We start from the raw sequence: 27731 nt of genomic DNA, 5'->3' as shown, positions 1-27731 counted from the left end.
TAAAACCTTTCTTTTCTATGATCTACTCAGAGATCATAGATGATCTGAGAGTGGAAGTGATCACTTGCAGAAAAGAGTGTAAGAAGGAGGAACTGCACCATCGCATTACCTCGCTGGATCATCGTGTCCCTGCTTTTATAAGTGACCCTTTTAAAAGTGACCTTTTTCTCTCTGTTCTCAAGTTAACTGAAATGAGCATAATTTGTTTTTCCTTTCTTACTAGTTTTCAAAAAAAAAAAAGCACATCTTTAAAATGCTTACAATGTTTATAAGCATAAGAATTCCTTGTTCAGTGGGGGAAAATTAGAAATACAGACACATGCTAATTTTGCCGCGCTATGAACTCACAGATCAGTGTCTCTCCGCGGCACGTAACTCCCTTGACACTTGTTGGCTGGGGATGCACACTGCAGGATACTTCAAGTGTAATGTAAACATGTTAAAGACTCACTAAGATGGCACAGTGATTTTTCACTTAAAGACAAACCTTATAAAAAAAGATAAATAGAACTATCTATGTCACTTTTCAAAATAATGTATGCTATATAATACACTATGAATGTACTGGAAATAAATTTCCTGTCCTTTCCAGCATATGCATGCATATAGGAGCATGACTTTATAATGTTCATCTACAGACCGCCTTCTTCTCTTAGCAGTACATCCGTTCATGTTTTTAAGCGTGATTATAAAATCTCAAAATCAATTTATAAATGTAAATGTTGAGCTTTTCTCAAATATTCCCCAAATAATCCAGAGGATTTCCTGGGGTATCTTGTGTGGACCCTAAAAATAATCTTCTGGGCTATTCTTCTCTCTATAAAGCGTCAAGTTCTTTTCTCCTTCGTCGCCTGCTCTTAGTGCTGTTTAGGGCACAGAGTGACTGCGTCCCTCTCCCTTCCTAGAGACAGCATCTTCGCTGCTGTTTGTGGCATCTAGTGATCCAGTGTCTGGAGAAAGATGTCAATGCTGGATGTCGGAGAGACAGCTCTGCAATACGCATGCCATGTCCTACCCCCGTGAATGTAATCCAAGCTGATGGCGAGGGGAGTTTTGTTCTCAGTGTATCTGGTTTTCTGTTCATCATTCTCTCTTTATATCAAAGCCCCTCCCTCCTTCTCCTGGTACTCACGCATTCATGGCCTCGTTCATTCAATAAGTACATAGGCCGAGCAACAGGGGTCAGGGCTTCCCAGGTGACCCAGTGGTAAAGACTCTGCCTGCCAGTGCAAGAGACACAGGAGATGTGGGTTCGATCCCTGGGAACCCAGGGAACATCCCCAGAAAAGGAAATGGCAACCCATTCCAGTGTTCTTGCCTGGAAAATCCCATGGATAGAGGAGACTAGTGGGCTACAGTCCAGGGATTTGCAGAGTCGGAAATGACCAAGCAACTGAGAGAATCAGAGCAGAGCAATACGTGCTCAGTTGCTCAGCCGGTTCCTCCTCCAGGGGACCTTCCTGAGCAGGGCTCAAACCCCAGTCTCCCGCATCTCCCACACTGGAAGGCAGATTCTTCACCACTAGTGCCAGCTGGAAACCCAGAGCAATAAGGGGATAGGGAACAATACACATGATCCCTGGCCCCATGGAGCCTCCAATCAAGTAGAAAGGACAGGCATTAAGCTGGTAAACATAACAACAAATATATAATTTTATTAGGAGGAAGACTACAGATGCTGTGAGGGGGATGGATAATGGAAGTACAGTGTTTGCTGTGGACTCAAGAAAGCTGCTTTCGGGAGGAGAGTCAGTGAGTGGTTGGAAAATGATAAGCTAAAAATCTAGCACCGACTTTCCCAGAATCATCTTCCCCCTGACACTCTGGTCCATTTTCCTGGAAGTTACCTCTTGTCCCAGCTTCTCTTCTTAGAACAAGCTCATTCTCCATGATTCCTCCATCCTTTGATAAAAAGGATTCTGACCAGCTGACCCCAGATCTTAACATTTCGAGCTGAGGATAAACAAGTTCTGGAATAAACACAGTTTCGAATCTATCCGTTTTCATACCTTCTTATACAAGAGGGTTAGAAACAGCTTCTCAATAAAGAAGATCTAATTATCCAATCTAGGTAATTTTTATAATTATAGCAACTACTTGATGAAATATCTTCATTAGAATGCTCAGACTATTCAGTGGTATTCTGTGGTGCAAGGACCACTTAATAGCTTTCACAGTTGTAGAAGAATAATGGATTGAAAGAAGAGAGAAATATTAGTGTTTTTTTTTTCTTTCCTCAAACAGGTTTGCTTTTGTTCTTTGAATAATAGGGTTTTCACATGAGGGACAGAGGAAGACTGAGAGAGATGGAGGGAAGGAGAGAGGGAGAAGGGGAATGAGAAAGAATCAAATGGTTATAGTAGTTTCAGTACCAGGGTTTTCAGTCCTTCTCTGCATCCCCTGGTTTAATGACCTAATATGGATGATATACAGTTATACCCAGTACTTTTCAGTTTTAGAGCTAGGCAATTGTCCTTCACCTCATCTTTTTGAACTATTTCATTTTTCTTTTATGACATTTCTATGGGCTTGCCTTCTCTATGCACAGGCTGGTTACAGGGGATGGTCATAGGTAATGGGTTGTTTCAGATCAGAAGTTTATGATGGCCTCATAAAGTCCTCCCCACACACAGGAGTCATTTATAAAAATACACAAAGAAATTATGGATCTGCTGTGTCTTAGGAGAACGGCGGCTGGAGTCTGGCATTTTTGAACAGCTCGTGGGCTTCTGGGCATGGTTCCTGTGTGGAAATAAAAAGATATACATGCATAGCTCAGCGAGCTGTCAGTGGAGATGCTGTGAATTAGAGCAGAGCTCAAGAAGGTCATAAAAATTAGAGGGCATTTCTCTGCTCATCGCTAAATCTGGGGCTGTTTGTCACCTTGGCACTTTATCATCTTAAATCACCAATTTATCTGAAATATCTTAGAGAAATATTTTGTGTCAAACTGCTTAGGTTTTGACTCCTTTTTCTGTTTTCCCAAGAGACATTTCTTATGGTTTAAAGCTTCCTGAAAAGTCACCTTGTTGTATCACAGAATTCTGCTGTGTTGTTGAATTTTTCATGTGCTTTCCTATACGTGCTCCTGCTGTGGTCACTGAAGTGAGAAGTCAGGAAAATGGGGGCAGAAAAGGTAGATGTAAGTGCACGTGCTGACCTTGAAGCAGCCCTAGTTCTGGATGCTGTCAGTGGGGATGTTACAGGGGCTTATATCTTCCACTGGGCAAGATGTGAGAGATCCTACGGCTTCAAAACACTTCTATAGCCTTGCTATAACACCTCTCTCTCCTCCCTGTTACTCACAAAATATCACTGCCTATGCGTAGGGAAACAAATCTGTGGACTGTCAGTCTTTCAGCAATGAGAGAGATGATAGCAAGACTTCATCCCAGGATCTGTAAAGCCTTGTAAAAAAAAAAAGAAAGACTATTCACAGCTCAAGCAAAATTTTGCCTTTCATTAAAAAAAAAAAATTCCTCTAATTGTTCAATCAGTTAGTATTGTAGAAACCTGGAACCTCTTTATGAAATGCAGTATGCCTAAATGGACTTACTTGACTGTTTTTTTGGTATAATTGCAAGTGGATTTCATCCAAAAAAAAAAAAATATCGATCCCATGGATTGATCATTTATTATCTACCACACACTCAGTGCTTCGTGCCTTCTATGCAATTGTACTTCATCCTTACAATAACCCTCTAAGGACGGGTGTTGCTATTATTCTTGTGTGACAGATAGAGAAGCTGAGGTTACAGAACATGCAATAACACATTTGATTTTACATGGCTAGGAAGTTGGTAGAGCCAGAATGGAAGCTGGTATCTGGCCCCTAAATACAAATTTCATCCTCAGAGAATGAACATTAACTGACAAATTTGGCGAAGGCATTTGGCTGCTTCCAAGAGGAAGATGTTTTTGAAGTAAGAATGTTACGAAACGCAAGTTCATGGACCCAATGCATAGTGAGGCCAAACAAACAGAATCATCAGTGTTTGGAGCAGGAAGTGAAACAGTTAGTGGCTCAGTTGTGTCAACTCTTTTGTGACCCCATGGACCGTAGCCCACCAGGCTCCTCTGTCCATGGGAGCAGGTCACCATTTCCTTCTTCAGGGGATTTTCCCTACCCAGGCATTGAACCCATGTCTCCTGCCTTGGCAGGCAGATTCTTTACCACTGCACCACCCAGGAGCAGAGAGAAAGGTTTATTTCAGGGCTATTCAAGGAGAATGGGTGACCTGTGCTCAGAAACCCTGGGCTTGCTATGGTCTTCAGGGTAAAGTTTTTATAGGCAAAATTTGGGTTGAGGGCTGCAGGGAGTGTAACTTTCTTCTGATCGCTTTGTGGTGAGGTAACAGGGCGTGTTCCAGGAATCTTGGGTTCAGCCTGAACTTATCATCCTCAGCCTGGAGGGTGGGGCAGAGTTCCAGCAGAAAATCTTGAAAATATTGCTCTGTATATCCCTTGAGGGGGACCCAGGACTCTCCCCCATCCTGCACTATTTTTTCTTGACTATTTGTCCTTTGTTTCTGCATTACCTCCCATTCCTCGTTAGGAACTGTTTGAATCTGCTGTTTGGAACTCAGGGACGATCCAGGAGGCTGAAACCTTATTTTCCTACAAACAAGAAATGGGGGACACAGAAAGGGTTTGTACCTGGGAGGACCCCACAAGGTTCTGGTAGGTTTCAAGAGTGTTGTAGAATTTTCTTCTGAAGCATTAAGGGAAAATATTCATGCTCATTAATTCTGTGCCTGATATATATATATTAAGATAATACAGTATGCAGTTTATGTTATACCAGTTTTGTAACAAGCACACGATGTAGGATTCTTAGATTGGAAAAATAAACTGGCCTGAGATGAGTAAGAATCCAGGTCACCTTAAAAATACCTCTGTGCTTTTTAGCTATTTTTAAGTTATCTTTGTTCAATAGAATGATGTAAGTAGAACATATTCCATGGCCATAAGAGCAAAAAAAATAATAATAATCCTCACAATCTTCCTGGAGAAAGCTTTCATTATTACTCTCATTTTATGTACTAAAGGGCAGACATATTGAAATATGTCAGTACTAACTGTAAAATAAGTTAACACTCATTGAGCACTATACATGCGCCAGGTTGCCGGGTAGTCATTTAATTTTCACAATAACTCTATGAAGTAAATACCCCCATGTTACAGATGATAATCAGGCTGAGACAGAGTTACATGCATACCTTTCCCAAGGTCATACAAAATATAATAGCCAGAACAAAAGCCAGTATCTATCTCTAGAATCTGTGCCCCCAGTCACTCAGTAGCATGGCCTCTCCTTCTACATATGCTAATGTATTTTACATATTAACCACACTATATGTTGCTATTATGTTTAAATAATTATTATATTTACCTTCTGGAGTTACTTTCCATGGTGACCAAAATTCATAGCCCTGGCATTAATTTCTTTCATTATTCAGTTAGTTCAGTAGCATTTTTGGTTTTCATTTCCTTCAAAACAGAATTATTATGATGTTATTCATTCATTCCCTTATTCAGTCATTTTCAAGTTCATTCATTAATTTACTCAATACATAATGATTCAGCCTGCACTGCAATGTACTATCTATAATCCACTTGGCTAGGCATTTGGGAGAATTAAAAGTCTCTGTGAATGCATTAAAGAACCCACAGCTTAAGGGGAGGGTCAGTGTAATGGAATAAGACAAAATCAGGTTGAAGAGCTAGCTTGACCACGACTCAGGATAAGGTATTTCTATAACATAGTTGAGAATTAAGCCATGTAGGAGTTAAAAGAAGGGATGCATTTTTGTCAGGATGGAGGTCAGGAAAGATTTGTAAAGGAAATGGAATTGAGATGGAATTAAAGCTGTCCTAAAGGATGAATATTTGCCATAGAAAATGTTTCATTCAGAAAAGACCTTAGAGACTTTGTACCTAATTCTCTCATCTTCAAGAATTGATTTCCCAAGGTCACACTCTCATCCATAACCCCTTCTTCAGTTCCAAATCTGTGCTTGCTTAATACGCACATCCCCCCGCCTCTGGCTTTGCTTAGTACTGTTTTTATAAATAGTTAGACAGATTGTCTTGAATTCAGTATTGGTTACCTTGCTCACATCTTAAATACTCTCAAGAGGCAAATAAAATAAAGCAGACCTTTAATATTAATTAGTAAAAAAATCATTAGGGAAAAGTAATGCTGACGAGGCACACCTAAAGTAGAGTCTGATCGGTTTAGTGCCAAGTCAGGCTTGGAAGAGAGGAGAAAGTAGCAGATGGAGTTTTATCCTGGTAATGACAGCAGGTGGGAAACAGGTAATAGCAAACAGATGGGCCCATAATATAGAAAGACCACCAGCATCACATGTTCCACTGCTTCGTTCCCAAATAATAGTAAGATTCGTTCGGTAGAGAGTCCATTGCAAAAAGCCTACTGAGCACAAACACTCAGAGGTATGCTGCTGGGTGCCATAGGAGGAAAGTACAAAAATAAGGCTGTTTCCATACCCACGCTCTGTTCTGAGGCGCAAGAAAAACAGAAAATACAAAACAAGTACAAAAAGAGAGCCGTCGAATGAAAAAAAGGACAAATAAATGTTAAAAGACAAATACAAATGGGAGGAGATAGCACTCAAGATGAGTCTGATCGGTGGGCTAGAAAAGCAAAAGGAAATGTTCAGAGTTAGGTAAATGCTTAGAGAAGATTTACTTAATTGCAAATTGCAGATAGAGATAAGCAAATATATGTCACGGAGAGATAGGCAATAGGGTGGAGGAGAACCCTAGTCATCACTGAAAGGCTGGGAATGTCACTTAAACCTTTTTGTCTTTCCATTTCTTTATGTGTAAGATGAGCTAGTTTTTATAGTTTCTTCTGAGTTTAGGAGTAGGTAATCTCTAATCTAGAATCTTCATAAATATCTAGAATCTTCATAAATATTCTAATATTTCCCAAAGTATGGGACAGTATGTGCTACCAGTGGAATATGTATTTCAAATGGTATATATGTAATATTTATACCAAAGAATGGCAAGGAGATATAAGAAAGCCTTCCTCAGTGATTGATGCAAAGAAATACAGGAGAACAACAGAATGGGAAAGACTAGAGATCTCTTCAAGGAAATTAGAGATACCAAGGGATCATTTCATGCAAAGATGAGCACAATAAAGGACAGAAATGGTATGGACCTAACTGAAGCAGAAGATATGAAGAACAGGTGGCAAGAATACACAGAAGAACTATACAAAAAAGACCTTCATGACCCAGATAATCACAATGGTGTGATCACACACCTAGAGCCAGACATCCTGGAATGTAAAGTCAAGTGGGCCTTAGGAAGCATCACTATGAATAAAGCTAGTGGAGGTGATGGAATTCCAGTTGAGCTATTTCAAATCCTGAAAGATGATGCTGTGAAAGTGCTGCACTCTATATGCCAGCAAACTTGGAAAACTCAGCAGTGGCCACAGGACTGAAAAAGGTCAGTTTTCATTCCAATCCCAAAGAAAGGCAATCCCAAAGGATGCTCAAACTACTGCACAATTGCACTCATATCACACGCTAGTAAAGTAATGCTCAAAATTCTCCAAGCCAGGCTTCAGTAATACATGAACCGTAAACTTCCAGATGTTCAATCTGGTTTTAGAAAAGGCAGAGGAACCAGAGATCAAATTGCCAACATCTGCTGGATCATCGAAAAAGTGAGAGAGTTCCAGAAAAACATCTATTTCTGCTTTATTGACTATGCCAAAGCTTTTGACTATGTGGATCACCACAAACTGTGGAAAATTCTTCAACAGTTGGGAATACGAGACCACCTGACCTGCCTCCTGAGAAATCTGTATGCAGGTCAAGAAGCAACTGTTAGAACTGGACATGGAACAACAGACCGGTTCCATATCAGGAAAGGAGGATGTCAAGGCTGTATATTGTCACCCTGATTATTTAACTTATATGCAGAGTCTGTCATGAGAAATGCTGGACTGGATGAAGCACAAGCTGGAATCAAGACTGCTGGGAGAAATATCAATAACCTCAGATATGCAGATGACACCACCCTTATGGCAGAAAGTGAAGAGGAACTAAAGAGCCTCTTGATGAAAGTGAAAGAGGAGAGTGAAAAAGTTGGCTTAAAGCTCAACATTCAGAAACCTAAGATCATGGCATCTGGTCCCATCACTTCATGGGAAATAGAAATAGATGGGGAACCAATGGAACAGTGATGGACTTTATTTTCTGGGGCTCCAAAATCACTGCAGATGGTGACTGCAGCCATGAAATTAAAATACGCTTGTTCCTTGGAAGGAAAGTTATGACCAACCTAGATAGCATATTAAAAAGCAGAGACATTATTTTGCCAACAAAGGTCCATCTAGTCAAAGCTATAGTTTTTCTAGTGTTCATACATGGATGTGAAGTCAGACTATAAAGAAAGCTGAGCACCAAAGAATTGATGCTTTTGAACTGTGGTGCTGGAGAAGACTCTTGAGAGTCCCTTCGACAGCAAGGAGATCCAACCAGTCCATCCTAAAGGGAATCAGTCCTGAATATTCATTGGAAGGACTGATGCTGAAGCTGAAACTCCAATACTTAGGCAACCTGATGCAAAGAACTGACTTTTTTGAAAAGACCCTGATGTTGGGATAGATTGAAGGTGGGAGGAGAAGGGGACGACAGAGGGTGAGATGGTTGGATGGCATCACCGAGTCAATGGACATGAGTTTGAGTAAATTCCAGGAGTTGGTGATGGACAGGGAGGCCTGGCGTGCTGCAGTCCATGGGGTTGCAAAGAGTTGGACACGACTGAAGGACTGAACTGAACTGATATGTAATATTTATGTTAATAATTTTAATTTATAAGGCTTACTTCTATTTAAAGCAAGTGATACTGACTTCCAGGGTTTTTTAATTTTGTAGCATTAAAAGTTTTTCTTTAAAATATCTATCTAATTGAAAAATGTGTACTAAGTTGTGGAAATGCTTATTGTGCAGTGATTTCTCTCCAAAAGAGAAGATAATCCCAAAGATCATACTCTGGTTGTCATGCAGTATATTAACCAGTTTTGAGTCTAATTTAGCCAATCATATTCCAGAATTCTTTTTTGACTGACATCAATGTTTAGCATCTTTCTTTGAATTATATATGAAGCCTTGCTGTGTTCCTCATAAATTAATCTTTCCCATGCTTGCTGTGTATTTGCATTGAGTTACATTTGCAGCTTTTCAAAAATTATGCTTTTGCATACAATATATTAGTTAGGGTTTAAGCAAAACCATATGTACATTTATTTATACATGGTTATTAGTTATTGTATTCATTACAAGGAGTTAAACTTACTGTATTCTGGGAGCTGGCCAAGAGGTGTAAGTAAGGGTGCACAGTTGCTTCCATGTCTGCTGCTGGCACCTGAGTCCACAGGCAGTTGGGAAAAGAAGGATGTGAAGCAGGGCCAGGACAGACAGGCTGGATGAAGGTGAAGCTGGTGCCTTCCATCATGGAGCTCAGTACGCATCTGGTCCAGGAGTCAGGGAAGCTGCCAGCAGAAGGAGCTGGCAGGGGCCCAGCTGCTGCCCCAGGCCAACATGGCGAGCCTGTGGGTAAGTCACAGCACGCTCGCGTGCCAGCAGCTCTTGGTGCCCCGTTGTTGCTCAGTCGTGTCCAACTCTCTGCAGCCCCCTGAACACACACCAGGCTGCCCTGTCCTTCACTATCTTCCAGAGTTTGCTCAAACTCACGCCCATTGAATCGGCGATGACATCCAACCATCTCATCTCATCCTCTGTCGTCCCCTTCTCCTCCTGCCCTCCATCTTTCACAGCATCAGGGTCTTTTCCAGTGAGTTGGTGCTTCACATCAGGTGGCCAAAGTATTGGAGTTTCAGCTTCAACATCAGTCCTTCCAATGAACACCCAGGACTGATCTCCTTTAGGATGGACTGGTTGGATCTCCTTGCAGTCCAAGGGACTCTCAGGAGTCTTCTCCAACACCACAGTTCAAAAGAATCAGTTCTTTGGTGCTTAGCCTTCTTTCTGGTCCAACTCTCACATCCATACATCTATAACATAGAAAACAAGAAAGCAAACAAGAGGGCCTCAGCTCTGACCTGTGATCTAAATGGAAAACTTTTTTTATGTAGCTTGTTGTAATATTTTATTGATAATTTCTTAGTTTTCATATAAGATGATCTAATTTTAGTTATTTAGTAGTCTTATAAATCTATGCCTAGCAGAGCACTGTACCATAGGCAATGCTAAACAAACAGAAACCCTGCTGAATGAGAAAGGAACAAAAGGAACAAATGAATGAAACATATGTTCACAATGCTGTATTTGCCCTTTTAGCAACCCTACCATTTCAAAATCAGTTAGCATATTGACTCTTAGAGCACCTTTCTGATACTGAGACATAGACACAATCAGTACCATTCCCATCACAATCAGTGCCATGGTTGATGCTAAGAGGATGGTGCTCATTATCTGGCCAGACTACAGCATTCCACAAATGATCTAGAGCCCAGATGTTCTGGCCCATCTTCAAGAGACTTAAGTAACTCTAGAAAACCAAAATCATATCACTGACCATCCCAGCCTCTCTGAGGTCTCCTCATCCTGCCTCATCCTGAAGTCCTATAAACCTCTCTCTCTGCTGAGCGCCAGGCTTCCCGGTGATGCAGAAGACGCGGGAGACCCTGGTTGGATCCCTGGGTGGAGAAGATCCCCTGGAGGAGGGCATGGTGACCCACTCCAGTATTCTCGCTTGGGAAATCCCATGGACAGAGGAATGTGGCGGGCTACAGGTCTGTAGTTTCACAAAGAGTCGGACATGACTGAACCAACTGAGCACCTACTGAGCTCTTTATCTTAAAACCCCACGAACTGTCTGCTGATCCACTCTTCTGCTTCCCTTATTAAGAGAATGGACCACAACACACTTAAGCCCCAGTGATAACACTCAGCATCGCTTTCTGCTTTACCTTGCTCTGAAATGTCCTCAGGTGTTATGATAATCTGAAACTTCTCTACAGGTCTATGTAGCAGGTGTGGGTGGAATCCATGCTATAGACATTGGGAAGGAGGCACCCTTTGACTTGTATAGAGTACCCTTCCTCTGTCCTGACTTCTACCACATTTTACTTTCAAGCTGTGGAAGCTCACTCTTAAGCGGATACATGGTTATCTTCTGAAATGTACGTCTGTGTGATGATGCCCTTCCCCACTTTAAGTGCCATTCCCCTAAGATAAAGGCCACAGTCTGACACGGTCTCCATGCCCTGCATGCTCCGGTCCCAGCCCAACTCTCCAGCCCCCTGTCCCTGTGGTCTTGCTTTCACTCCCGCCATCCATTCATCTTTCAGTTCCAGGGAGGGATTATGCTCATTCCTGCAGGGGGAGAGCCTTTGAACATACTCTTCTTTTTTTTAAAGAATTGTGGTAAAATACACATAACTTACAGTTCACCAGAGAAGGAATGGCAACCCACTCCAGTACTGTTGCCTGGAAAATCCCATGGATGGAGGAGTCTGGCAGGCTACAGTCCATGGGGTCACAAAAATGTTGGGACGCTACTTAGCAACTAAACAATACCAACAACAATCCATTAAAAATTCCCAACATTGTCATTTTTTAATATCATAAATATATGCTACATATGCTGTTATACTGGAGAAGGAAATGGCAACCCACTCCAGTATTCTTGCCTGGAGAATCCCATGGACAGAGGAGCCTGGTGGGCTACAGTCCATGGGCTCGAAAGAGTTGGACACGACTTAGTGACTGATCCACCACCAGCTTCAGTTCATCATTTTAGCCATTTTAAAGTAGATAACTCAGTGACATTTTAGTGGATTCACAATATTGCATGACCATCATCACTGTCAAGTTCCAGGACAATCCCATTACTCTCAAAGGAAACTCCAGGCCTATTAAAGAGACATTCTTCATTCTTTCCTGCTCTCACACCCAGCCTGCCACTAATCTGATTTCTGTTTGTGAATTTGCTTATTGGGGATATTTCATATAAATGGAATCATACAATATATGGCCTTTGTGTCTGACTTCTCTCACTCAGCATAACATTTTCAAGGTTCATCCACTTTGGCATGTATCAGCCAAAGTGGCTTTATCCATTTTTAGAGCTGAATGATATTCCATTTATGGGCATTGAACATACTGTTGTTTTGCCCAAAATGATTTTCTACTCTTTTCTTCATCTGATTGTCTTCTGTCCAGCCTTCAGTAGTCAGCCCGGTGATCACACTTCCTCAGGGAACTCCCCCAAAATTCCAGCTTAGATGAGGTCATATGCACTTCAGGGCTCAGCTTTCTTTCCTGCATAGCTTTTATCTCCAGCTGCAATTAAGTACCCATTTGGGGGCTATCTGGTCAATGGTCATCCTCTCAGCTAGAACTTAAGATCCATTGGACAAGGAATCCTATCCATATTACTTATATTATTTCCATCATGTATCCCTCACATCTATTAGAGGGCCTGGTATATAAATAAAAGCTTGTGCAATAAGTGTTGTGAAATTATTTCCCACTAAAAAGTAAAGAGTTGGCAGTCACTTGATGTTCTTTGGTTCCCAGTGGCATTTGGAATGTGAATTGAAGCTGCTCCGGGGGAATTTCCCTGGCAGCTCGGGAGGAGCAGAGCTGTTCTGGGGGCGGGGCTCCTTCCTGCTCCTTGGATTGCGGCGCCTCCTCCACCTCTGAGTCCAGCTCTCCCAGTCGCCATCCCATTCATTCACGCTGAATCTGTCCTTCTTCTATTTCCTCCGAACTGGAAAACTGCCATATTTGGTTCCATGACATCCTTGTCTCTTCTCTGGAAAAGTTCTGGTCTGCTCTAAGTAATTATCTCTCATCCGTCTTTCCCCTGCGATATTTATCGCATTAGCCTGATGGAAATTTGATAGGTTCTGATGATGTTTGCCGCTGAAGAATGTCTCTCTGTGACTGGGATTGTAGTTACGTGTGGGAATGTCACCTTCATTAACTCAACAGCGCTGTCTCCTCCCAATCTTTTCCTGATATTTGTAATGGGCGTAACAGTAGTATTTCCTCTTCCATGCCCTTACTTCACCTCAGTCACAGACTATATAGCCTTTGTGTCAGCATTTGCGGCCCACACAATGCTGTTCTGTCTTTGAGTAATTACATCTGGAAAACTGCCTGTCATTATCTTCTGAAAGTGATGGCCAATTCTTCTCTAATATTTACAGACAGATGACAATTGAATCGAGGCCCTGATATAGTGAGAGTACAATTTAACGGATTTACTTGGTGGCAGCATGTTTATTTAATTTTTGTATAATTACTCATGAAGAAATTTTCTCCAGAATGATGGTTTTATGCTGCAAATGAGCTGCTTGAAATCTCCTAATGAGGCATCAGGTTAAAGGACAGTTGTGCCAAATGAACTATACCTTTTGTGTGTAGAATCACTGTTATCTTATTATGAGATTTACTATGTCAACCTGGTGAAAACTGGACTTCCTTTGGTCCCAGATACAGCTGAAACTTTCAAAAGGTTCTTTTCTCCAAAGATAGGTGTAGGAGGCTAGATGTGAATAAAATTAATGGCTATTCTTTGTCTGTTGAATGGCTAAACATAAACCTATTTCAAGAAACCTAGAAAAGAAATAAAAATAAAAATGGGTTCCTGGTCTCAAGGATCGTCTATAGCCTAATTAATTGTGCTAATTAATAAATTAGAAAGAAATTAGTTAGCCATAGAGGTCTTGGGAAAAAGAGAGCACCAAGAGACAAACATTGGCAAGTTAAATCTAAATATTCAAGGCTGATGGAGATCTTGGTCCGGTAATGAAGACCAATTGATTAGCTGGCCCAAGGAATCCATCCCCAGTTGTGTGCATGGCTATCAGACTCTGATGTGGTAGATTTTCAAATGCTCTACAAAACCTTGCTGGTTCCAGTCATAATTTGGCATCTCATAAAGCTTATCTCTGGGAAGAGAATGTGCCAGGAAGGATAATGTGATTGTTCATTTCACTTGGGTGTTATAGTTCTCATTCTAGAAACTTAAAGATTGTCTTGATTTTAAATATACTTTTGTGATGTTTGAGAGAGGGAGAAAAATATATTCTAGCTGGATCAGTTTGGGGATGAAGATCAGATTAAACTTTGAACTTGCGGGATTGAAGCCAGGGTCCTAGCAGCTCAGAACTCACTGAGGCCACAGCCAACCCATGGGTGGGTTCCTTTCTGCTCCTGATGGTGGTCAGGCCTCCCAACACAGAACACCGCCTTCTTCCTGTAGGTCTTCTTCTCATTAATTTATCTTCTTTTATGGCTTTCTCTGAGGAGATGGAGAGCCTAGTAAGAACAAAAGAGTCTTTAAAGAATCTCAAATTGAAATATTCTTCCTGCCTCTGTTAAGTGACATAATTTTTCTTAATTTCAATTCCATCATCTCTTTAAATTGAAAATGTCATATTATGGAGTTCTTAAATTAAAACTAAAGTGCCAGATTAAGATGATGCTAACACACAGGAATCCTCAATAATTTGCCTGATTGGGTTTCAGCTTATTCTTTAAAATATGGCTGCCAAATACACACAGCTCTTTGGTTTGGAAAGTTGACTAAAGAAGTGTATTCATGGAACCTAGCTGATTTTTCTCCTGGAATAAAACAACAAATGGGCACATGTATTTGGTCACTGGATATCCCCTCATGTCTAGACTTAGAAAATTAGGGGCTTTTTCGTGTCTCTGGCACCACAGCCTGGATGAGTTCAGAAACAGCCTCCAAACATGGTCATGTGCCAGAAGTCTTCTGAGACTCGGAACATGTGAGAAGAAAATGCAGAACAACAAGGACAGTTACATGCCCACATTCAGCTCTGAAATATGGCTTTTGGATAAGTGTGTGCTATCTCATATCCTGGTCTCTTTTTCAAGACCTAGCCTCTATAGTTCTATTCCCTGAGTAACCCTTTACCAGATCACTGCAAGCAACAGCCTCCCAGAATGCCTGCATTCCAGGCTTTGGCCAGCACCCTCTGCTTTTTAAGCTCACTCTTAGTCTCTAACCCCATGATGGGGAAAAAAATCGTTCATTTTCCTCTACCGTAACAGGAGAACTCGTGAAAAGATTTATTTAAAGCTGTGCATCGGAAACTTCCATGTACTCAAAGTGCCCTTTCACGTGGGCACGTTTTTCCTTTCTTGAAGGTGGGGTGTTTGTTAATGTTGATGTTGGAATCAGTGAGATCTGTGGCTTTTATAATTATAAAGGATTTCAGTATAAACCAATGGATGCTTTCCTAGTTTAATCTGCCTCACAGAAAACTGTCTCCAGCCAAATGGCCACTTTAAAGGTCAATGTAAATGCTCACATTATAAAGCAATAGCTATTGAAGAAAGACATTCAGCTGCAGAGGAAGGCTGTTAGAGGATTAAAAAAAATAAATGTGATTTATGTACTGTTCTTCCACTTCTTCCCAGAACAAAGTTCCTTGGGCTTGCTTCTTTTTCAGATTGGGGTTTTATTGTCTCACATTGTCTGGGCAGGGAGAAAAATGGTTTTTTTTTTTTTTTTCAATGTCAACACAGCCTTGGAAGTTGGGGCTTTAAATTCTGTAATTGGGGCTCTAGGGAACTCCCAGGGAAGAGCAGCAGGCTCCCTCATTATTTCCGAGGCTTCCTGGGCTGCCAGGCGGGGGCCTCATTAGAGCCTGCGGTCTCCCGGGGGCCCACGGAGCCTTTTTGAAGTTCTGGTGGGCAGTGAGGAGAAGGAGCTGTCTCGAGCACACCCGCAAGGAGATCTCAGGCAGTCTGGGGAGCAACCCAGGCCCGCACCTAACGTTTCTGTCTGCCAACCAAAGCAGCTCAGCACCTGTGCTGAGTAAAAACATAAAACCACTGGCCATCACTGCTGAGTGGGAGGGAGCACACCGCTCGTGCCTACGCGATGATGATTCTTAATTGATAAAGAAGAATCGATCTTTCATCTGAGCCCTCAGGAGGCCTCTGGGACCTCATTTTCACTTTGCACTGTTGCTGGTTTGACCCTTGGGTTCCGTACGCCCCCATCTCTGTGTGGAGTGACCCCCTGGGATGTGCGTACACGCATCACGTGCGTGGATGCCTCTGAGCACGTGTGTGCTTACAGTATGGTGTGCCAGAGATAGTCCTGCCTTCTCTGTTCTCTTCTGGGCCTGTGCTCATGGATCTCCCACACTGCACTCAACATCATTTCCTCTTAGACTTCCCTTTCTCAGTACGTTCCCGGTCTCAGTGTAGGCCACGGTCATTCAACCACGTTTGCCTTCCTCCCCCACTCACTCTCCCAGTCCCTTTCCCAACCACCTTGTTCACTCCCCAAGACAATACCACATTTCCCACTTTCATTTCCTTCACAAAATTCATCAGTAATTTATACAATGAAGTTAATTTCTCATTTACCGTCTTTTTTTTCTGAATCTTCCACTAGTTTATAAGCTCAAGAAGGCAGGGATCTTTTCTGTGTTCTTCCCTGCCAGCAATAACGCCTGAAACATGAGAGCCACTCAATAAATGATCTTGCAAATCACTTTTTCTCATCCCGGTTGCTACTCCCCTAGTCAGAGTCATGTGATGTTTCAGACTGGGACTATAAGAGCCTCCTAGCTGCTTTTCTTGCTTTCACCATCACCCTTCTCTGAATCATTATCTACCTCGCAGCCGTGGGTCTTTCCAAATTGCAGATTGGCTCCTGTCATTGGTCGGCTTAAACTTAAGTAGCTCCCATGACAATGTACTTTGCAAACTTTTCCATAAATGTCCCCTAATGGGAGGAGAGTGGGGCTGGAGGTACAACCTCAGGTTCCCCATCACAAGCGCAAAGTGTCTTCGGCATCTCACGATTCATCTTACACGTGTGTGTAGATCGTGCCTTCTATTCCTTTAGTAACAAATATTTTAAAGTACTCACCATTAAGCAGAACTAATGCTCCAGGAAGACATTTCTTGTTTATCCTGTGGTTTTGGGATATGGGCCATACCAAGATATCCAAGTCCCGAGAGACACAAAGGCAGAGGAAGGTCAGATAAATTCATTTGGTACACAAGGCTCTTCAAACTCTAGGGCCTGAGTATCGCTCCCTTTTCACGTCCCGCCACTCACTAACACCCAGCTTCCCTGGCCCAGCTCAGCTCAGTGCCGCCCTCACGTCCAAGGCTTGGTCTGGTCTCCCGTCTCTGCTGTCCCTTACAAGCTTGTGCGTCTTCAGCCAGTCCATTACTAGTCCTTGCTGTTTACTTCTGTGTCTATGGCACTAACCGATATCCCCTTAAGGAAAGAAGATGCTCTTTGTTGTAACCCACACCTGGCACGGTGCCTGGTATATTCAGGCACCCAATAAACATTTACAGAATAAACTGGTGAATGAGTGAATGGACTGCCAATTGTTCCAAGCAAAACGCTCATTTAAAGCTGTAAGGACTTTTGTATCTGAGAATAAGTGATACTCAATTTCCGTGGCCTCTGCACCCTCTCTCCTCTTTTACCCCCTTCTTTCCAATACAGATATGTGAAAAGATTCATTCATTTAGGGTTGATTTGATTGTCCAACAGCTGAAAATTACTAGATTGCCTGAGACTAATGCACCAATCCCAAAGGACTTCTCTTGTGAGAATTCAAAGGGATTTTTTTTTTTGAAAGTACAAAGACTCCTTACCTTGAAATAGCAATTAAAGAATAGATTTTTCATTTTTTCTGATCTAGAAGGCACCCAGGAATCAAATGTAATCTTCAAGGGCTTCAGGGAGCGCCGAGCCTGCCTTTACAGAGACTCACCCTGACTCTTCCATTCTCATAGAGAATCGTAACTTGTCTACCCACTATCTCATCTGTTTCCAGCACTTAGTACAATATGCTGTCATTGGAACTGCAGTCTGATCAGCTGAGCTTATTCGAAGGATCTGATGAGCTAGTTCCAGGGTTCAATATTTTTTAAAAAAGCAACACTGCCAGTGAAGTTCAACTAGTGGGGCCCCTATGCCTTCCAAGTCTCTTAAAATTATTTTAGCTAAAACCCAAATATTGTCTGCACTTTCTGGAGATTTCAATCCTGTATGACAGATGCTCAAGAGGAAAGTTCTGAAGATGGTTTTTTTTTAAGGAGGGATATAGTTTGCATTTATTAAAAAGTCTGAATGGGGACCAGAGGGAGAACAAGGAAGAACAGGAAGTAGTAGAAAGCAATCTGGCTCCAAGGCCATCTCATCCCTAGGTGCCTGAAACACACAGCAGTTGGCTGAGAATTGATGTCGAGCAGCTGTGAGTCTCATCCTCTGAGAGCTCACAGTCCCTGGCCAACACTGGCTCAAATACATGATTCAACACCACTTGGCCAACTATAAGAATATTCAACCATCAAAATATGGCTCTTTATATTGAAATAAAAATGCAAGCAAATAAAGCAAGAGTACTCCATCCCCTCCCATCAGAGTATAGAACAGAAACTGAGATACTTTCTTTATAAATAGCTAACAATAGATTTTTCCTGAACTTCTCTACTCATCATGGACTCAGAAGATGTCCTTTTTTATGCGTGAGCTATGATTTGGAGGTTGTTTAACAGGAGTCATAATTTAGAGATTCTGCTAATTTTGCTACAATGTTTCTGGTCAGGACACATTAAAAAGGAGGAGTGTGTATTCTATTAATTAATGATAATGAATTATTAATGATCTCTGGTTGGGCAAAGGCTGAGGCAGCCTGTTTGATGACTGCTGCCCAGGCTGGCTTGCAAGCACCTCGCCTTGAGATTGCCTGCAGCCGCTGCCACAGGGTCACACATTCCTTCAGCCGCCGTCATCCTCTGTCCAAACAGTGGGACAGAACCCGCCCCATGTAGGTTTCTGCCCAGTCACGGCCGGAGTGTCTTTGTTTCATGTTACATTTTCAGATATGATTTTTTAAAAGATTCTCCAGCTGAAAAAGTTTTGGAAAACTACTCCAGATCGGTAAGTAGAGAATTAGACAAACAGGTGGTGTACAGAGAGCCCCCATGTGGGTTTCTCCCCAGTCACAGCCAGAGTGTCTTTTTTTTTTTCAATGTTACATTTTTAGACACAATTTTTTAAAGGATTCTACAGCTGAAAGGGTTTTGGAAAACTACTCCAGATTGGTAAGTGGAGAGTTAGACAGACAGGTGGTGTATAGAGAACAGTGCTGTTGGACAAAAAAAATGCTGCTTCTAGCCATAAGGCTTTGTGAATTTAAACCCTTCTTCACCAACACCCAATTATATTTAAAATATTCCCTCCTGCTTAAAAAAGTAAAAGAGTTAATAATAAAAGAATCAAACCCAGGTCTGCTGCATTGCTGGCAGCCTCCTGCATTCCAGATGGATTCTTTACCCCCTGAGCCTCTGGGGAAGCCCAATAAAAGAATAATGGCCCCCAAATACCCAAACATCTTGCCTGCTCCTCTAAATTAGGAGTTATGAATAATTAGATGTGTGTGTATGTTTTAGATGAATTAATCTGAAAACCTTTGTATCCATATAAGTGACTTACACTAACTTATTTTACAGAGGAAACAAAAATCTGGGACTATGACATGTAAATTCATAGAAGTAAAATGCCACAAGCTTGATGTGGTCTTTTCTAATGAGGTTATGGACTAACCCTTAATACTGAAAGTCCATTTTGCAAGTGTTCTGATTGACAGGGAAGAAAACACGAGAGCCAAGAGCTGACTGCACATTTAGCATCAGCGCTCTAAACGCAGTGAAGGTGGACAGAATTGGACTCATTTCTCTCTTTCTGTGAGAGGATAACCTTCTACTTTCTAGTGCAGCTTTTTTATTTTAACCACTGTGAAATAAACTTCTCACAACCTAAGACATCTCCAAACTCCAGTCATTGACAGGATTTATAAGACTCAGGCTTGGAGCAGACTCTGAGGTCACTTTTCCCCATACCTTATGTTCACTCCAGTCACGCACAGTCTTGCCAGGACCATCCTGAAGTCGGGGAGGCATTTTTCATTTGTAACAGTCAGTTGCTAAGTCACGTCCAACTCTTTGTGACCCCATCCTCTGTCCTCTGCTATCTCAGTTTATTCCTTTAGTTTTAATTGGCATTTTATATATGTTCATACTTCTATATTTTGCATTATCTCCTTTTTAAAAAATACAAAGGATACTTTCTAGGAAATATTTGCATTTACAGATATTAAATTCATTATGAAGATTGATTTCATGTTCATTCCTTGAGCCTTTCTTTATTCTGTATTCCTTCCTTCCTCTGTTCCTTTTTCTTCTTAGCTAAACCATCAAATGACTCTCCTGCTATTTTACATTTTTGCTGATAAGCAGTTCCTGCAATTAACAACCTTATCTTTCCATGTGTGAGAAAAACAAATTTAATGCCTTTTAATAAGGAAGTTGGAAGGACAAGGAGACATTTTATTGCCGTGTTGATTTTGATAAGACTAAAAATACCTGATGGGCTGGTGACTGCATGTAATAATTGTGCACTTGGTTTTTGTTCCTCTTTATATTGGTACTTCAATATTTCTTGTAGTTGTTTTTCTGAATAGCTAGTTATAGAATGTAGAATTCATGAAAAAACAAATCTCACTGAACGATGTGATGGCCTTGAAGTCAGTTTCTCTTTGTATCTGATTCAAATCTTGTGTTTGTTGTTCTCAGTTGACCAACTCACAGGGCTGAGAATCAGAAAACATGATTCCAGCCCTTCCAAAAATTTGCTCTTGACTTAGGGGAAACAGCTTGATTTTTCTTTCCTTTTCTATAAATCGGAAGTGTGTATGTACGTAAAAGATCTCTGAAATCACTTCCAGGCCCAGCATTCTACAATTGCAGCTAATTCATTTCAAAAGGGGGGGAAAAAAAAAGCCTATTTCCAGAAAAAAATCTGCTTTAAGGCTTTTAAAGTTAAAAACCCTTTGAAATGTGGATAATAGGGTCTCCATTTATCTGGGGCTAAATGTTTGCACACCCAAAATGAAGGCTGAATAAAGCCTATTGCTTTGAGATGAGTGAAGTCTCTAAGATCGCAATGGGTCCCGAACAGAAAGACCTCTGTGAGGCTCATCAGAGTGGTTTCTACCCTTATTTCCTGTCCATCCACATGCTGAATCCTGTGACGTGGGTGTTTCTGTAATTTCATTCTACAAAGAGGAAAACTGTTGGTGTTGCAGAGAGTAGTTACTGCCTTGGGCAGGGGCATCAGAGTCAACACGGCTCCGGAGGGTGAATAAAAATCATCTTCCAGACTGGTGATTTTTGTTAACGATCTTCCTTGGGGTGTTTTCAGGACTGTTCCCTTTAAGTCAAGGGCAAACAGTGAGAATGAATACACAGTGTTCTCTGAATAAAAGCTCTTCAGATAGGGTCACACACCAACTAGGGAAGCAGGTTAGCTGGGTGTCAGGGTACCGTCTCCATTAGGTTGGAAGCTCTTAGAGGGGAGGGCTTCTGCTTTATTGAATTCGGTGCATTAAGACAGTGCCCTCCAGCCGCATCCTCACACCTGAACTCTTTGCATTTGCACAGTGAAGGTGAGTGTATTCATTTGTCCTTCAGGGCAGGGAGAAGATGTAAAATTTGGAACCTCCTGTAGGACCCAGCGCTGCCCCCGGCTCTCCACAAAGCTGCTCAATCTGTGGCTCTGTAGGCATGTAGTATCTGCTTGCTGATAGGGAATCACCTGGGCTGACCGGGAAAAAAATGAGAACGTTTGGACTGGGAACCCCTTGATAAACTGCGGACTTCGTCTCTCAGGGTACCCCTCCCGTCCCCCGTCCCCACTAGACTGTTTTGAGAAGTAAGAATTCTCAGTGGACCCCTCAGGGTCCCAGTCATCCTTGCTAAAGCAGAGGTCAAGACCCAAGAACCATGGGCTTTAATTATGGTTTAAGGGAACAATGCTCCCACTTTGGCAGCCTCTCTAATGAGTGACTCTCTGGAAGATTCAAGCAGGTAACCCAAGGGTTCTCAGCAAATCTCTACAGCTTTTAAATCCATCTTCGAGTACCAGCTACTGCCCTTTCAGCACTCATCCTTTTTTCAAAGGGGAAAGCTTAACCATTACATAATCTGTATTTTTTGAGCTTGTATTTTGCACCATATACCCTGTGTGACCATTATACTGACAAAAGAAAAAAGATGCTTATTGAAATCAGTTGTTCACTCCAGTAAATGCTAATGATAATCAAACCAAAGCAACAGAGATTATTTTTCTGAGTATTTGGTCGCAATATTCTGTCTTTAAGAGTTTATCGTAAAAGGATTTCACTTACGTTTATAAAGATGTCTTCTTCCATTTGTCCTTTGATGATTCAGAGTATTAAATTTTACTAGCGTTTCTCTTTCTCCAAGCTCAGCAAGTTAAGGCAGCATCATCATTGATTTCTGCGTCATGTTAGAGCAAACATATTTCTTTCTCCTTTTTCCTTCAAAGAAATAAAATCTTTATGTTCTCTCTGCGTGGGTTAGGGGAAGTAAAAATACTAGCTAGGGTTTGTTCCAGTCCGTTGTACTAACTTCAGAGGTAAGGACTGTAATCCTTTCAAGCACTGTCCTCTAGTGGGGAAAATAAATATCAACACTTTAAGATTTGGAGGGACAGATGCTGAAGCTAAAGCTCCAATACTTAGGCTGCCTGATGCGAAGAACTGACTCACTGGAAAAAGACCCTGATGTTTGGCAAGGTTGAAGGCAGTAGAAGAAAGGGACGGCAGAGGATGAGATGGTTGGATGGCATCACCAACTCAATGGACATGAGTTTGAGCAAGCTCTGGGAGTTGGTGATGGACAGGGAAGCCTGGTGTGCTGCAGTCCATGGGGTCGCAAAGAGTCGGACATGACTGAGCGACTGAACTGAGCTAAGATCTAGCATTTGCAAGCTGCCTCCCACCAAAGCACCCTATACTTTTCCTGGGAGAAATTTTTGACCCGTTTACTCACATGAGTTAAAATAACTCTTAGTAAGAAAAGTCCTGACCAGAAAGTGTATCTTTATCTGTACCAGCTCATCCAAACCCCTGAATAGACAGGAGAAGGGAACTTGTGTTACAGCAGGAGGCCCCTGAGCATCTTGGTAAAATGCAAAACAACGGAGAGAGCACAACGCCTGCGTTTCTAAAAATCAGGACTTTAAGAGAAAGATTATCGTGTTGACAAACTTACTCTTTATTCTGAAATTAATTGCTGTGTGGAACAAACATTTATGTTTCTTTGAATCTATGTGCAACTGAAGCCTTGCTGGATGACTAATATGATAGCTCAGAATTTGTGTTTATAAACTGCCCTTTGGAATTCAATGATTATCTGCATTTTCCACATTATTTTTCTTTCATTTTATTTAGTATAATGACTGACTTTGAAATTCCAAGTGAAAATCCAACACAGTCTATCAGGTTCAGGTTTGGGGGGCACTAGAATCAGACAGACCTGGCCGAGCCATTTATTGGAGAGTTGGCTTTTTAAAATTTCAATTTCCTCCACTATAAAATGGAGTTCATAACTGTATCTTCCTCCAAGGATTTAATCATGAACCTACTTGTGAGTGCTGAAAAAGACTTAACCCAGGGCCTGGCTCTTCACAAATACTAAATACACATCAGATATTCTTTTATATGGACTGAAGTGACTTAGCATGCACGCACACATTCTTTTATATATCTTTCATGATTTTTTTTGTTGTTGTTGACGTAGGCTCTAGAGAGGTCTTTATCCCCTAACCAAGCTCCAAGTCAATCTCCCAGCAGAGCACGAGGGGAGACTATTTAAAGGTCATTAGTGAGTTCACTTCTGCCAGTTCCAGTCTGGTGCGTATACTCAGCTGAACTCATACTTCTTCCTCTCCATTGAATTTTTATGTTCAACACCTCCTTAGGGGACAGCTCCATATCAGGTGTCATTTCCCAGCAAGAAGCCAGATTTTATGACTGCTTCTATACACTCAAGAGCATGAATGCAACCAAGCTGACTGTTGCTGCTGGCAGTCCCCAGAATAGTGTTCCAACCTCCACATCCACAGGAGCATAAACCACAGACTTGTGAAAGGGGGCACTCCTGGGAAGCCAAGCTTGGGAGGTAATCTCTGAAATAGTCATACTTTTCATTGCTTCATAGATTGTGTCTAATGCCCTTTTCAAGGGTATAAAATAATTGTCAGCACTTCTCTACCATAAACAGCTTCATCCTTCCATAAACCGGGCCAGTTGCCCAGCTGGGAACATTTTCTGCAAGACAACGATGGCCCCTGAGGCTTCTGAGGAGCCAAGCCCTGGATTTAGTCCTCAGCTCTGCTCTTCTCTGAGAGATGCCCTTGAGTCTTCATCCCTGCTCAGTGCCCTGTGAAAAATGCTCAAGCTGCCCCCACCTGATCCCAGTGGCTCATTACCTCCTGACCCTGATCTGCCTCTCCCTCATTTTTTCCTTCATAAACCAAGCTCAGATGTCCGTTGGGCTAGACAAGGGATGATGGTTGAAGTTAGAACAGGGTTCAAAAGTCAATAGAGGAATCCAATTACTTCTTTGCAGAAGCAAATCCAGTGTGAATTCTCCAAAGTCAGGTATGGTGCCTCGTGTGCAAGGTGGTGAAAATCCCAAATGGAAGACAAAAGCGAGGACTCAGTGAGGCAAACAACTGCCAAACCTGGTTCTCAAATGAACAGTCGGCACTATTTGGAAAAATGTCAATGCATGCTGTTGTACTTATGAGAGTTCCTGAGCTCCGAAGAGAGAAGGAAATGGAGAACTAAAAATGCCTCCCCAAACAGGCAAACCTCAGAGATACTGTAGGTTAGCTTCCAGACCATGGCAATAAAGTGGATAATGCAATAGAGTGAGTCACATGAATTTCCTGGTTTTCTAGTGCTGGAAAAGTTATGTTTGCACTATAGTATAAGGAGTATGCAATAGCATTATGTTTTAAAAAAGTATGTACTTTAGTTAAAAATACCTTACTGCTAAAAAAAAAAAATGTAAGCCATTATCTGAGCCTTCAGTGAGGTAAAGGGGTGGAAATATTTTGAGAATTATCAAACTGTGACATAGAGCAGTGAATATATGAAAAATCTGTACCTCTCCCCTAATTTTTCTGTCAACCCTAAACTGTTCTTTAAAAATAGTCTCAATAATACTATTTTTTAAAAGTGTGACACAGAGTGAGCAAATGCCCTGGAAAAAGGACTTACTTGATACAGGGCTGACACAAATCTTCAGTTTGTAACAAAACATTGTATCTGCGAAACACAGTAAAGCCGAGGGCAACAAAGTAAGATATGCCTGGTGGAATTAATTCTTGTGAAAAAACTTAGGACTTCATGTCTTTGGGCTGAGACATGACATGTTCAGGGACACTGAACTCGGACAGCCTCATTTTCTATTTTTAAAAACAAAGTGAAAATAGCCTATTTCTTCAGGCTTTCCTCAGGCAAATTGTTGGACTCGTTTAGACTGTTCCTGGGAGAATGATTTCTTCCCTTGGACATCACAGGCAGGACTGGAAAAACACCAAAATCCACTTGAAGTCACACATCTGGTATCGCTTTCAGTAGAGGAACAGAGTTAAGAAGAGTAATAAAGTATAGTTTTAAAGAATCACAGCGAATCTTTCGTTAGAAATCTTTTAGTTTGTTTTTGGCCGTGAGGGTCTGCACTGCTGTGTGTGGGCTTTCTGAGTCCTGCCAAGCGGGGGCTACTCACCAGATGTGACGGAGGGCCTCTCACTGCGGGGGCTTCTCTTGTTGGGGCGCGGGGGCTCTCTTGTTGGGGTGCACGGGCTTCAGTCGTTGCTCCACGTGGGCTCAGAAGTTACAGCTCCCGGGCCCCAGAGCACAAGCTCAGTAGCTGTGGCGCATGCGCTTAGCTGCCCTGAGGCACGTGGAATCTTTGCAGACCAGGGATTGAACCCACGCCTTATGCATTGACAGGTGGATTCTTAACCACTGGACCATCAGAGCAATCCTAGAAATCTTTAAACAGGAAAAATAGTAATAGTAATGATTCTGATAATATTTTCCCAGAGGGTGACAACTTAATTATTGATAGGAGAGTGAATTTCATGCTAGTTATTTTTAAATCAGTTGATTACATCAGCATTGTTATCCTCACAGTGACAGCTTATGATTAACTGTACATGCCACAGGTATTTTCTCACAGATAAACTGAGTGCTGAAAGTCAAAATGATGTTCTTGTCAGAGCAGATCGATAGGAGGAAGAATTTCCCTTTGAAATATCTCTTGCACATGGCTGGAGGAAAGATGAGTCATGTTTAATTATTTAAGAAGGAAATTCATCCAAATGTCATTTTATCTTTTTGGTCCTTTAGGGAATATTGGATGGGAAAGATGGGAAAGTACCTTTGAACAGATGCATAAAAGCCAAGAACTCAACAATTAATACTTTTCTGCCTCACAAACCTCCAACATCTCCCTGATAATAGCAGGTAGATAGGAGGCAATAAACTGCAAATTTTATGGCCACGTTTTGGTGCTTGAGGTCAGCCCTCTTATTTGATCCCATCCTGTTTGAAAGGTGGAATGAGCGATTCAGGCAGATGGAGTCAGGCCGCAGTTGAGCCCAGGTAAGACATACGACACAGCTCTTAGGAGCTGAGAGTTCAGGTCCCTTTCCAGTATCCTCGGACCTCTGATAAAGTGAATGTAAGATTTCACCATATTTATAGGGCGCCTCTGACTCATTTCTTTGACTCCTTCTGAGGTTGCAGGAAATTTTTGCTTCAGGACACTTTTAGTGGTTGAGTCAGGTTTCAGAGAACCATTAAGACATGCAGCTGAAAATGCATCTTGCAGAAGTGAAGGAAGGACACAGAATTGAGGGGGCAACTCTCCAAACATAAATGCTACCGCTCAGTCAGCAAACACTAATTGAATGCCTACTACATGCCAGTCACTGTTCTGAATTTTGGAGCTACCACAGTGAATAAAATGAAAACAAACAAACATCCCTGCCCTCTAAGACTTTATGTTGCAGTAATGTTGTTATTGTTCTTTAACTATAATTAGCACTTCTCCTTTTAGGCCATTTCCACATTGTATTGTCAAACTGTATTTGTATTATACAGGGATGCATTTGGCTACAAGTAAGAAAAATTGACAAAAATGGTTTAAACAAGCAGTGTTTTCTTTTGTACTTTGCAAGAGGCTGGATATAGATTGCCCAGAGGCTTGTGCAGTAGCTCCAGTGTATCATGGAGGATTTAGGCTCACTCTCTCTGAATGCTGTCGCATGCTTAGCATCATGCTCATTTCTCATAGTCTCAGGATGGTTGCTGCAGCTCCTGACATTATGTCTCTACTCATAGCAGCAAGAAGGAAGACAGGCATCAAGCCAGCTGGGTCTATGATTTATTTAAAGAAGAAACTTTTCACAAAAACTGTGAAAAGATTCATACTTCGGATTATGTGTCATTGAACAGAACTGTGTCACATGACTACCCGTATCTGCAAGACAGACTGAGAAAGTAAGTATATAGTATTTATAGCCTTGATGGTGAAGGTAATCAAGAAAAGTGCCAAGCCAGCTAACCTGTAGTGTAGATCACAGTATTGATTATAAAATCAAACCAAAACAGAATCGAGTGACATTTAAACATAAGATTGGTTAACTTTTGCATTTGGTAATTTTCTTAATAAGTAACTAAGTGCATGCATGTCTTGTCAAAGTACACAATGTCCTATACACAAGAACCTGAATAAGCCAATAACTGGATGAAT

The 27731-nt window shown here is 41.6% G+C and overlaps 1 long non-coding RNA gene across 4 annotated transcripts; it reads right to left on the bottom strand.

Annotated features, from left to right (window-relative positions):
• Nucleotides 1–1620: 1620 nt before the first annotated feature.
• Nucleotides 1621–25756, bottom strand: LOC110123672 (uncharacterized). 4 transcript variants are annotated; one of them, XR_011483174.1, is made up of 5 exons: nucleotides 22283–22490; nucleotides 14195–14339; nucleotides 9343–10060; nucleotides 5393–5490; nucleotides 1621–4617 (listed from the first exon to the last, which is right to left on the bottom strand). It is a non-coding gene; the product is annotated as an uncharacterized lncRNA (long non-coding RNA). The 4 variants fall into 4 exon arrangements; XR_011483173.1 differs by lacking the exon at nucleotides 1621–4617 and adding an exon at nucleotides 25698–25756 and having other exon boundaries at nucleotides 5119–5490; nucleotides 22283–22435; XR_011483175.1 differs by lacking the exon at nucleotides 1621–4617 and adding an exon at nucleotides 16939–21695 and having other exon boundaries at nucleotides 5119–5490.
• Between the last annotated feature and the right edge of the window lie 1975 nt (nucleotides 25757–27731).

Source organism: Odocoileus virginianus, chromosome 24 (assembly GCF_023699985.2).
Source record: "Odocoileus virginianus isolate 20LAN1187 ecotype Illinois chromosome 24, Ovbor_1.2, whole genome shotgun sequence".
NCBI classification, from domain to species: Eukaryota; Metazoa; Chordata; class Mammalia; order Artiodactyla; family Cervidae; genus Odocoileus; species Odocoileus virginianus.
Note: the sequence above shows the minus strand (reverse complement) of the source record. Positions and strands in the feature narration are given on the sequence as shown.